Source organism: Girardinichthys multiradiatus, chromosome 18, assembly GCF_021462225.1.
Source record: "Girardinichthys multiradiatus isolate DD_20200921_A chromosome 18, DD_fGirMul_XY1, whole genome shotgun sequence".
In the NCBI taxonomy this organism is placed as follows: Eukaryota; Metazoa; Chordata; class Actinopteri; order Cyprinodontiformes; family Goodeidae; genus Girardinichthys; species Girardinichthys multiradiatus.
This window is the reverse complement of record NC_061810.1, coordinates 49,099,323-49,112,996: the sequence shown is the minus strand read 5'-3', so window position 1 is coordinate 49,112,996 and position 13,674 is coordinate 49,099,323.

Below are 13,674 nucleotides of genomic sequence, written 5' to 3'. Positions count from 1 at the left end.
AGAACTTCCTTACGCAGCTTCTAGAACTTCCTTACGCAGCTTCTAGAACTTCCTTCAGCAGCTTCTAGGACTTACTTCAGCAGCCTGTAGAACCACCTTCAGCAGCTTCTAGAACTTCCTTCAGCAGCTTCTAGAACTTCCTTCAGCAGCCAGTAAAACCTCCTTCAGTAGCTTCTAGAACTTCCTTCAGCAGCCTGTAGAACCTCCTTCAGCAGCCTTTAGAACCTCCTTCAGCAGCTTCTAGAACTTCCTTCAGCTGCCTGTAGAACCTCCTTCAGCAGCCTGTAGAACCTCCTTCAGCAGCCTGTAGAACCTCCTTCAGCAGCTTGTAGAACCTCCTCAAACAGCCTGTAGAACCTCTTTCAGCAGCTTCTAGAACTTCCTTAAGCAGCTTCTAGAACTTCCTTCAGCAGTCTGTAGAACCTTCTTCAGCAGCTTCTAGAACTTCCTTCAGCAACCTGTAGAACATCCTTCAGCAGCTTCTAGAACTTCCTTCAGCAGCTTCTAGAACTTCCTTCAGCAGCCTGTAGAGCCTCCTTCAGCAGCCTGTAGAACCTCCTTCAGCAGCTTCTAGAACTTCCTCACGCAGCTTCTAGAACTTCCTTACGCAGCTTCTAGAACTTCCTTCAGCAGCTTCTAGAACTTCCTTCAGCAGCCTGTAGAACCTCCTTCAGCAGCCTCTAGAACCTCCTTCAGCAGCTTCTAGAACTTCCTTCAGCTGCCTGTAGAACCTCCTCCAGCAGCCTGTAGAACCTCCTTCAGCAGCTTGTAGAACCTCCTTCAGCAGCTTTTAAAACTTCCTTACGCAGCTTCTAGAACTTCCTTCAGCAGCTTCTAGAACTTCCTTCAGCAGCCTGTAGAACATCCTTCAGCAGCTTCTAGAACTTCCTTCAGCAGCCTGTAGAGCCTCCTTCAGCAGCCTGTAGAACCTCCTTCAGCAGCTTCTAGAACTTCCTCACGCAGCTTCTAGAACTTCCTTACGCAGCTTCTAGAACTTCCTTCAGCAGCTTCTAGAACTTCCTTCAGCAGCCTGTAGAACCTCCTTTAGCAGCCTATAGAACCTCCTTCAGCAGCTTCTAGAACTTCCTTCAGCTGCCTGTAGAACTTCCTCCAGCAGCCTGTAGAACCTCCTTCAGCAGCCTGTAGAACATCCTTCAGCAGCTTTTAGAACTTCCTTACGCAGCTTCTAGAACTTCCTTCAGCAGCTTCTAGAACTTCCTTCAGCAGCCTGTAGAACATCCTTCAGCAGCTTCTAGAACTTCCTTCAGCAGCCTGTAGAACCTCCTTCAGCAGCCTGTAGAACCTCCTTCAGCAGCTTCTAGAACTTCCTCACGCAGCTTCTAGAACTTCCTTACACAGCTTCTAGAACTTCCTTCAGCAGCTTCTAGAACTTCCTTCAGCCGCCTGTAGAACCTCCTTCAGCAGCCTCTAGAACCTCCTTCAGCAGCTTCTAGAACCTCCTTCAGCAGCCTGTAGAACCTCCTCCAGCAGCCTGTAGAACCTCCTTCAGCAGCTTGTAGAACCTCCTTCAGCAGCTTTTAAAACTTCCTTACGCAGCTTCTAGAACTTCCTTCAGCAGCTTCTAGAACTTCCTTCAGCAGCCTGTAGAACATCCTTCAGCAGCTTCTAGAACTTCCTTCAGCAGCTTCTAGAGCTTCCTTCAGCAGCCTGTAGAACCTCCTTCAGCAGCCCGTAGAACCTCCTTCAGCAGCTTCTAGAACTTCCTTACGCAGCTTCTAGAACTTCCTTACGCAGCTTCTAGAACTTCCTTCAGCAGCTTCTAGGACTTCCTTCAGCAGCCTGTAGAACATCCTTCAGCAGCTTCTAAAACTTCCTTCAGCAGCTTCTAGAACTTCCTTCAGCAGCCACTAGAACTTCCTTCAGCAGCTTCCAGAACTTCCTTCAGCAGCCTGTAGAACCACCTTCAGCAGCCTCTAGAACCTCCTTCAGCAGCTTCTAGAACTTCCTTCAGCTGCCTGTAGAACCTCCTTCAGCAGCCTGTAGAACCTCCTCCAGCAGCCTGTAGAACCTCTTTCAGCAGCCTGTAGAACCTCCTTCAGCAGCTTGTAGAACCTCCTTCAGCAGCTTCTAGAACTTCCTTCAGCAGCCTGTAGAACCTCCTTCAGCAGCTTGTAGAACCTCCTCAAACAGCCTGTAGAACCTCTTTCAGCAGCCTGTAGAACCTCCTTCAGCAGCCTGTAGAACCTCCTTCAGCAGCCTGTAGAACATCCTTCAGCAGCTTCTAGAACTTCCTTCAGCAGCTTCTAGAGCTTCCTTCAGCAGCCTGTAGAACCTCCTTCAGCAGCCCGTAGAACCTCCTTCAGCAGCTTCTAGAACTTCCTTACGCAGCTTCTAGAACTTCCTTACGCAGCTTCTAGAACTTCCTTCAGCAGCTTCTAGGACTTCCTTCAGCAGCCTGTAGAACATCCTTCAGCAGCTTCTAGAACTTCCTTCAGCAGCTTCTAGAACTTCCTTCAGCAGCCACTAGAACCTCCTTCAGCAGCTTCCAGAACTTCCTTCAGCAGCCTGTAGAACCACCTTCAGCAGCTTCTAGAACTTCCTTCAGCTGCCTGTAGAACCTCCTTCAGCAGCCTGTAGAACCTCCTCCAGCAGCCTGTAGAACCTCCTTCAGCAGCTTGTAGAACCTCCTTCAGCAGCTTGTAGAACCTCCTCAAACAGCCTGTAGAACCTCTTTCAGCAGCCTGTAGAACCTCCTTCAGCAGCCTGTAGAACCTCCTTCAGCTGCCTGTAGAACCTCCTTCAGCAGCTTCTAGAACTTCCTTCAGCAGCTTGTAGAGAACGTTTGCCTCAGGTCACCCATGGTTTCCAGCATGTGATTGTGCATAGCTCTCTGCCTGTAAATCAAGCCCAAACCATCAGCCTTCCACCGCCATGCTTATCAGTCAGCTGTTTGGTTTCCTCTGAACATGGTTGTGTGCCTTATGGCAAATCATCCCTGTTTTGGTCTCATCTATCCAAAGGACATTGTTCCAGAAGTCTGGAGCTTATCTGAATCACAGCTGGAAAAAATGACCAAAACTGAGAAGTGAAGAAAGTTTCCAGCAAGGAACTTCAAGGAATTTAATGGATTCTCCAAATAAATATTAAGAAATCACTAAAGTAACTTTTTTTTGTCATTTTGCATCTTTTTCTGCATGTAATCTTTACCATTTTCCTTTAATTTAGGATGGATTCTTTATTTTTAAGTATTTTTAATCGTATTTATGAAGAGAAACAAGTAAATGCAGCAAGTCCATAACTGGAAATGCAAGAACTGCTTTCAATCAAAATTTCCTTTCTCTGTTTTAGAGGATGAAAACGATGGATGGATGGATGGATGGATGATTTTATGATCCGTGAGTCTGCATACAGTATTTTCCGAGCTGCAGTGCGCCTTTGTGGGCTGCAGGGGGAGAGCAGACAGACAGCTGGTAAAACCATTATGTAACGTCTCTTTCTCCTCCCTGTTTCTCTGTTTTCATCCACTTCTCTGTCATTCTGTGTGTTCTCTCTCTCACCATCACTCCATTCTTTCTTAATGAGGCTTGTCTTTTTTTTTTCTGTCCTTTTATTAACCTCCTGTTTCCTTCTTTAGAGTCAGGGCAGATTTTAAAAAAGCAGAAAAAACATTCAGGTCCTGACTCTTTGTCTCCCCCCACAAACACACACACCGTGTGTCTGCAGTCTGACCTTCACAGCACCACACTCAGCAGCCCACCCCTGAGGTGGTACACAAGTCCTCCTCTTAAAAATCTGATCTCTCTTCAGGCGCAACTGATTTAACTCGACTCTGCTGGATTTTTCTTGCTGCAAAGATCTCAGAAAAATTCTTTTGATAAATCAAATGCACCCTCAGGTCTGCTCACAGCTGAGTGATGAAACAGATGTGAATCAGGACAAAGGAAGGGAAACAAAGAGACAGAGACAGGCTAAACAGGTTTAAAGAACTTCAAACTTTTCTAAAAACCATCAGACAGAAATCCTTCAGAGGAATCCTGAATGTCTTCAGAGAGATTCTGAATAACCTCCTTTACCTTCTCCAACACACTAACAGACATTTTAGAGATGGACCTCTGTGAGCTCCATATCCACAGATGTCAGGCATGGATGGTAGCTTCATGATGCTGTGCCTTCTGTAAAGGTTCTCCTCTAAAGGCCCTGAGAACACCTCATGGATGGCTTCATGGATGTGTTTCTCTAACACTGAGCTGCTGGAGATGTTTCCATGTCCCACTCCAAGCTGTCCACTGTATGTAGTGGAAGATGAACTGGACTCATTTCCAGCTGGTTTAAACGGTTTGATCTGAGCGTAGAAATGGACAAGTTCAGGTCTGCAGCCCATTTCCTGGAGCTGTTTCCTCACCGATGAAGATCAACACATAAAGATCTGCAAGTACCTTCCTTTCATGGCATGTTTTCCTGGAGATGACATAATGTTATGCCATTTTAAACAGCTCACTCTAAACCTTTCTAAGCAACTTCATTTGAGATTTTAATTTTGATTTTTACTCCACATCACATCCATTTTGCAACAACGACAACCATGTTTCACGGTATTAAACGTTTCCAGTTATTAAAATCCAGTACCAATACTTGCTTCTATTAGCATGGTACTGTAAGGAAACTGGTCTGACACAAACGCTATGGAGCATCTATGGAGTGTTTTCAAGAGGATGATGAGAGACACCAGAATCAACAATGCAGATGACCCGAAGGCTGCTATCAAAGCAACCTGGACTTCCTGAACACCTCAGCAGAACCACAGGCGTTTCTCCTCCATGCCACACCGCACTGATGCTGCAAATCAGACCCAATACTATGTGCAGATACTGTGCTAGTAGGTAGAGAAGATGTTCTGGTAGGACAGAACATACCAGAACATTTCTGTATTATAAATAATTTTTTATTGGTCTATGAAACAGAATTTGGGGCTTTTTTTAGCAGTACGTTGTATCATCAAAATACACAGAAGTAAAGGTTTGAAATGTGATGTTCTCTGTGTGTGATGAACCCAGCTATATGATGTGGTAAATGGACTGAACCTTTCCAGTCATACCGACCACTCAAAACACTGTGCATAAGAACCACATTCACCCAAACACACACATTCATACACAGATCAGTAGGAAACTCTAGATTAAGTGCCTTGCCCAGGGGCATGTCAACATGTTGCAGGAGGAAGCTAGAATCGAACCCACAACTTTTGGATTGCAGGACGACTACCTCATGTTTAACGTTTTGAATTTAAATCTTTGAAATAAACTTTTTGATGATACTGAGATGCACCTGTATTTAAACAGCAATAAAAAGCAAGGGTTCACTCGTTCATTTAAAGCTCAAGAGTTCAGTACTGTGGCATCTCAGGTTCTAATGGGCCAGCAGATAGCCCTCCTGCTCTGTCTCAGGAACACGGTTCACCAAGTAAATCCTGCGGTTGGTGCAGCGTTACTGAAAATGTCAGCTCTAAACCACAGGGACAACAGCAACAAGACATCTGACCCTTTTTGTCGTCTCTGCTGTTAGTGTGTCAGATAAAAGTGGCGAATGTTCCCACCCGCCGTCGTTTAAAAGGTTGGAGCTGATGTATGAGAAAAGGTCAGGAAACGCTCTCAGATATGAACACAAACACACACCCTGCACAGCTCATGTCTGAGAGTCCACACAAACAAAAGAACAAAGACACAAATAGTGCAGCCAGATGATTGGTGGGTTTGGGGAGCATGTGGTGCTCTGATTGGCTGGTTTGTATCACAACAGGAGCAGTGATTGGTCAACAGGCTGGCAGTGGCTGTGTCCTGGGCCTGTTAGACAACAGAATGCCGTTTGGGCATTGAGGCAGGAGGGTGACGGGGTCAGTGTGTCGGTAGGAGTGTGTGCTGCATCAGAGGTGTGTGTGTTCATGTTTCAAACCAACCTCACCAAAATAAAACTAACTGACAGAGTTTTAATTAGACACAAGAAGATCCCTGTTCTATCACAGAGTTCTCCTTATTAAACACGTTCTTACTGAAGAACAGCTATAGCAGACTGCTTTAGCTCCATCCAGAGATGATGAAGTTTCACTGGTCTTCATTCAATGAACCGAACAGAACATCTAAACCCAACAGCTTATATTAGACCACCATGGGCTCCTTGATGACTCAGCAGCATCCTAGGTCAATAACTGACCCAATCTGGTGCCTTAAAGGGAAGATATGTTGCTTTTAAATCCTTCCTTTTCACCCTTTAATCATCCAGTTGTGGTCTATTTAAAGTGGAACCTCAATGCTTTGGTCTTAACTCCTTGTTCTTGTAGTATTATGATTTGGGGTTGTTTGGTTTTTGGTTTCTGGGTTTTTGTTGGTCTTATTCACAGTTCAAGTTTTGAATCATGTTTCTGTTTATTTTCCTGGTCATGCTTTTGTTTTGTCGTCTTGTTCATGTTTTGTCAAGTTTGGTTTTTGGATCTGGTTATGCTTTTGCTTCATGTTTTTCTAGTTTGTGTTCAAGAGTCTCTATTTTGCTCCAGCCACGTTTTGTTCTGTTAATTAAGTTTATTCGGTTCACCTGCTCCAAGTTAATCTGCCTCCTTGCTCCACCTGGTTTTCACTCCATATATACACACCTGTTCAGTTAGTCGTTGCGGAAACATTTTTCTCATATCATGTCTTGTTCACAGATCATGTCTTGTTTTTTGCTCATGCCATGCCTGTCTCGCCTGCCCGTTTGTTGTTTTGTTCCTGCCTCCTGCTGTGAGTGAGTTTTTTTTATTAAACCTTTTGCACTTACCATCACGCTGCCTGCTCGTCTGCATTCTGGGGTCCTATATCTCACAAACCCTAACATGTAGCTCCACAGGCTCCTCTTTTACCTGTTCAGAGGAGCGTCTGAGAGCAACTCCATGTTAACCTGTTCGGCCATTTTTGTAATTTGATAATTAACTAGCGCCACAGAAACAAGACCAAAACGGCAAAAACAATGTTAAACTGTTAATGTCATAATATTAAATCATGCAATACGGTTCTGTCCTCCAGGAGCTAAAATCAGCACACAGCACTAACATCAGCAGAAGACCCGGTGCTACTGCTATCAGAACAAAGGACGTCATTTCAACACAGTAAATTCATGTCTAACATAAAGTTTGTTGTTATTTTAGCGTTATTTGCCGCTTACTTTGCTGCGTCTGTCGTTTCCATAGACAGAATGAACTGATCCCTAATGAAGTCCTTGAAGTTCGGAGAAACAGGAATTTTTCCACTGATGTGGGAACATTTCAAGAGGTTCTGATGCTGGGGGACGGTGTCATGAATTGTGTGGGTTAATACACCCAAAAACCAAACCAAACTTATCCTCTTTCAGCGTAGGCATACTGGAGCTGGACTACAAAACTGCAGCGAGAAATAAAAGTGGTGGATACGCGAAATATAATAAATATAACGATATCTACACAGCACCTGGAGGGACTAAATTCAACGTTTCTGCCCCTACAGACTCCAAATACACAACAAAGTATGTTTAAGGGCTAAGTGGATTTTGCACAACGTGTCCCCCTTTAAAAGGGCACAGCCAAATATGGCTGCTGGTGATCACCCAGAGAAAACCCATGTGCACCTTTATCATCAGAGCCTTCAGGAGGTTTTTGGTGATTTACCAAGAGATCTTTAATGAAGTCTTTAGGAACATATTGGTGCAAATCTCTGTTCAAGTTTTCCCTCTCTGGTATCAGCTTAAAAATCCTTAAGATCATCAGAACCACGAGGAAGAACCAGCTTCCATCAGCTGCAGATTTCAGTTTTTAAGCAAACAAATACAAATAAACCTTGACAATTCAAACTGTTGGGATGAAAAATAAATGAGAAAATAATAACACACTGTAACAGTTTTAGAGGTTTTACATCCTCAGAAACTTTAATCGGATACTTATAAAATAATTTCTGCTGAATTTGAGGTTTGGTAGAAAATCAGATTATTCAAAAACAACTGCTGGTTGATCTGAGGAGTAAAAACTGCGGTAATGAACCAGGAGAACCAGGACAGCGTTAGAGTTGTTGTGTTGTCTCGGCAGCGCTCCATTCATCACTCCTGTAAATAGCAACAGAAGCAGCTTTTTTATGTAATTTCCTGCCAAGCCTCCTGGAAGCCTGTAAGCAGTCAGGAAGGGAGGAGTCACTGCGCTAATAAAGGTTCATTCAAATGAGGTTCACATGTGCAAATAGAAACATGATGATGGTGGTTCTGCTGCAAAGAAGCAACCCTGCATCACCTGAAGCTGAGAACCTTCAACCATCACAGCTGCAGCAGGTTGGTTTTCATCCTCATCTGTGGGTCAAACTCAACATCGCTTGTTCAGTAGAAACTTCCAAAAACATGTAGCTGTGTCCAGCCTCTAAACCTGGTGAATTAATGGTGGGTTTAGGATCCTAACAGAAGACAATAGCTGAAAAATAACCAGGAAATACTATCTCAGAGCCAGCAGAACATAAGAAGAAGCTGCTGGAAGGACCTTGAGACTTCTGTTTATTTGAAGTACAAATAAAGTTTCACTGACTCAATTAAGATTAAAGTTGTTCTATAGTTTTGTTATTAAGGGACACATTTGGCTCCTAACAGTTGATTTTAATAACAGTGTTGATTATAATTGTGGACTTAAATTAATCTGCAGGTTTACACATTTTCAGCTAAATGGGATGAAAAATATTTGGCAGTTGAGGCATAAACACAATGCAGCAGTAAAATAACTGAATGTTTCCATTTATCAGGAACTTTAAATGAGTTTTAAATATTCTTTTCAAGGAATTTAATCAATTGTGCAAAGCAGAGTGGGTCGAAATTATTCCACAGTGATATTAAAGACATTAGCAGTTATCAGAGACCATAACCAGGGGGTGATTTCTTTTTCACAGCTCTGTATCTGCAGAGCTTGTTTCCATAATTTCCTCAGAGTCCTCCCAGTGGACAGTGGAGAGTGGAGCAGTGTGGGCAATCATGTGGAGAGCATGGACTGGTCATTGCCGCTGCATGGAACAATTCTACTGGTTGTGATGGGAGCAGTGGAGGGATCTATCAGGAGCATTGCAACCCTGATAATAAGACCATTAAGATCTCATGATCTCACAACCTACTATTCTGTAACAAAGAGTTCTTAAAACTCTTCAGAAGATCTCCTCCATGTTCTTGCTGATTTCTCCCAGTGAGGTCTTTATCCAGTGTGTCTGGAGCCTGAGAAAGAATATTGAATCACTTTTATAGGCAGGTGTACAGTGTGTTGGTGAAAAAGGTTCCCAGTAGGACCACCTTCTGACTGTGGTCACTGTGGGCTTTGTTTTCCCCACAACTTCGTCTTTGTTCACCTAAATTAAGAACTCCAGTTCTGATAATTACCCAGATCCTTTAGTTGGGCCCGTGGTTCCTTATCGGAGGTTTTTGGAATCACTGCAGCTCCTTGTGTGAAGGTTTGAAGGAACCAAAGACCAGAACATGGTGTTACCCTGCCAGTTTGCAGTGGCAGAAACATCCCTCTGGATCCATTTCCAGATGCCCAAACAGCTTAGAAGAACCTCCTGAAAACCCATCTTTTCTTTTGGGTTTTTGGTTCTTCTGAAGCTTTGGACCTCCTGGTGTGATCATGTTGTGTTTAACGTGCATCTCTTTATTGCTTTTAGTGATATTTGTGTCTTAGTTTGTTTCACCTTGCTGTGCAGCCCTCTGATCCAGCTAGTGTGGGTTTTTGAAATTGAATAAACTTTTTACTGAACATACAACTTAAGGAAAAACCAAACAATCCAAAAGAAGAACTACAGTAAAATCCAAGGAATATTTCCATGTTCAGAGGAGCGGATATGAGTATACATTTATTTTTACCTCACACCTTTTCCAGCATATATATATATATATATATATATATATATATATATATATATATATATATATATATATAAAATTATAATATTCTACTTTTATCATAAATAATTTCGTTCCATAAATCTATAAACTATTTACATGGCAGATTAAGCAGGCATTAGATATTTCACTGATAATTATCCAAGCGTCCAGAGCTAATTACACAAACAATAACTGCAAATAATGTCAACGACTTATAAAACAGCAATAATAACACCAATAAAAACAATAAGAGCAGTAATAGATGAATAATGATTTCCCAGATTTATATGCTGTGATGACCTTGTTCTTGAATAAAGCTTTAAAGTGTTTTATGTTTTTTGTTTATGTTTATTACTTGATCTCCACATTTAAACTGTTCCATAACTTCATCCACCTACAGATCTACTAAAACCCTGTTTTAAACTCACATTTGTCCCTTAAGTTATAAAGTTCTTCGTTTTTTGTTTATACTCTTTATTTAACATTTTTCATTACAATAAGACATACAACACACACAGAACTTGGGGCACTGATTCTTAGTTAAGTAGGAAGAGAGAAAAGAAAAAAAAAACTTTACAAGGTGTTACACCTATATAGTTATGCTTCCTTGCTCTTGTATGTCAGCCATTTAGACCAGCGTTTGTTATAAAAATGTCCTTTTATATGTAAAAAATATGTCAGTTTTTCCATAGAGTGAATCTCCTCCATGACTTCCCGCCAATGGTCCAGCTGGGGAGAGAGCTTCTTTAGCTAAGACCGCGTAATTGCCTTTTTGCTTGCAATTGATAGAACTTTAAAAAGATACTTATCTTCTTTTTGAAACATTTCTTCATATATCAGCCCCAGCAGAAAAACTCTGGGATCCCAGGGGATGACATACCCCAAAATTATCCCAGTAGTCTGACAGATTCCATCCTAGTAAGTTGCCAACTTTGGGCTGGACCAAAATACATGAGAGTGATTTACATTCTGATGGCCACATTGTCTCCAACATTGCTGTTCTTCTCCTTTATGTCTACTAGTAAGGTGAGGTGTAATAAAATATCTAATTAAGCACTTCCATCCAAATTCCCTCCATCTTTTAGAGCTGGTAGATGTCTGTTGTGCCACACACACTGAAAGCCAATCATCCTCTGTAATTTCTACTCCCAATTCCCTTTCCCATTTAGACTTAATATTCAAGGTGTCATTTCCATTATGTTTCTGCAACCCTTTATATAGTTTGGAAACAGTTTTACACGGGAGGTGAGTATAAGCATTTGTAAAAATGTTCACAATAGTATTACCTTCTGGAGGAACACCTTTTTTTTATTTTGGTATTGTAAAAATGTCTTACCTGAAAATATTTAAATAAATCTCTGTTCTCGAGATTATAATCCCTTTGGAAATTATAATCCCATTTGAGCAACTTTTCAGTTGCTCAAATGTTTTAAAGTGTCACCTTCTACAAACTGGCACAAAGCCACAAGTCCTTTATCTCTCCAGCCCACAAAAGAGGAACCCCCCTTGGTCCCTATTAATTTGGAGTGTTTTAAATTTTATCCTTGGTCTGGTCCCGGACCAAATAAATCTGGAGATCAACCTGTCCCAGGCAGGAAACTGTGCGCTAGATATTCTAATAGGCAATGACATGAAAAGATATAAAAATCGAGGAAGCAGATTCATCCTCACTATTTCCATTCTAGCTGTGAAATCCAACAGTAACCTTGCCCAGGCTGTCAAGTCTTTTTGTATGTTTTTAGTAAGATTCCCAAAGTTCAAACAAAATAACTCATCCAAATCTCAGGAAATAAATACTCCTGGGTATTTTAGCTTTTTGGCATCCCACCTAAATCCATAGGTCTTTCTTATAAATTTACTAGGGGAGTAGTTAATCATCAGAACCTGTGTTTTTGCAATGTTTAGACTGTAGCCCGACAGTTGACCAAACTCAGTTAGAGCCGACATAACTCTGGGGAGCGTTATATTTGGACTTTGGAGATATGTGATTACATCATCTGCGAAAAGGCCAATTTTGTGTTCTATATTTGCAAAACTAACACCCTTTATCCCATCATCTTCTCTAATGGCCTGTGCCAAGGGTTCAATGAATATTGCAAAAAGCGACGGGCTCAGACAACATCCCTGGTGGGTTCCTCTGTGTAGTTGGAAGCTACTTGTTAGGTGCCCATTGATTTTTACCCTGGCCCGTAGTTCATCATAAAGTGACCGCAAACACCTAATAAACTGGTTATTAAAGCCCAGACGCTCTAGTACCTTATATAGAAAAGTCCAGTTGACCCGATCAAAGGCCTTTTCTGCGTCCAGACTAACTAATGCAGCACTGAGGCCCTGCCTTTTGGCTTGGTCTAGTATATGTAATGTTTGTCTTATGCTGTCATGAGTTTGTCAGCCCCTGATGAATCCCGTCTGGTCTTCGTGTATTAGATCAGACAAGTAACACTCCATTCTCCGAGAAATTATTGATGTAAAAATTTTATAATTGACATTCAGAATTGAGATTGGGCGATATGATTCGCAGTATTCAACATTTTTCCCTTCTTTAGGGAGGACAGATATTACAGCCTCTCTCCAAGATGGTGGGATCTCAGCTCTGTTCAATGTCCAGTTCAAAGAATCAAGCAGGACAGGAGAAAGCTCCTTCCTGAACATTATGTACCATTCATTTGGAAACCCATCACCACCTGGGCACTTATTACTTTTCAAATGTCCAATAACTATCTAAGGTTAAGTTACCAGTTGAGGATTCTCTAATTTTGGTAATTGAATGCTTCAAATGGTGTTGACGAAGTTGCTTAGCTAAGATTCATGTAGCTTTTGTGCCTGATTCATAAAATGTTTGTTTGGAGAATTTTTCCTCAAGTTCCTCGAGTATCATATCATTTATATTGTTTTTAGTTTTCGTTATTTGTTCTGAAAATTCTCCATTGTTGGTCATTTGCTGTTTTAATTCTAATTTCCTCAATGTTTTCTCCAATTCATTGTATTTTAACCTTTTTATTTTTTTAAGATAAGCAGTTCTAGAAATTAGTCTCCCTCTCATTACTGCCTTAACTGTGTCCCAGACCAAGGTGGGATTTACCTGCCCATTATTATTGTCTGTTATACATTCCATTATTTTTCTTTTCTAATCTCCTTTGTTGTGGTTTCATTATTAAGGATACCTATATTTAAGCGCCATAATGTTGTTTTAGGTCTATTAGACAAACCTGTTATGGTTTGCGAGATATTGGACCCCAGAATGCAGACGAGCAGGCATCGTGATGGTAAGTGAAAAAAGGTTTAATTACAAAAACTCACACTCAGCAGGAACAAAACAAACGGGCAGGCAAGACAGGCCTGGCATGATCAAAAAGACAAGACTTAGTTAAAGAACAAGACATGAGAATGAGAAATGTTTCCGCGACGACCAACTGAACAGGTGTGTATAAATGGAGCATGGTACAGGTGGAAAATAAAACTGATTAACATGGTGCAGGTGAACCGAATAAACTTAATGGACAGACAGAACAAAACGTGGCTGCGGCAAAAACAGAGACTCTAATATACAAACAAAACATGAACAAGACTAAAACATGTCCAGAAAAATAATGAACAAAAGCATGATTCAAAACTTGAGCAGTGAAAAACATAAGGAAAAAACCTGAAACCAAAAAACCCCAAATCATAACACAAACCGATGGATAGATAGATAATGTTGTGGTCTGAAATATCAGATGTTCCAATTAAGCATTCCTTCACTTTAGATCTATCAATGGTGCTCATCAGAAACAGGTCAATCCTGGAGTGAACCTTGTGGAGGAGAGTAATGTG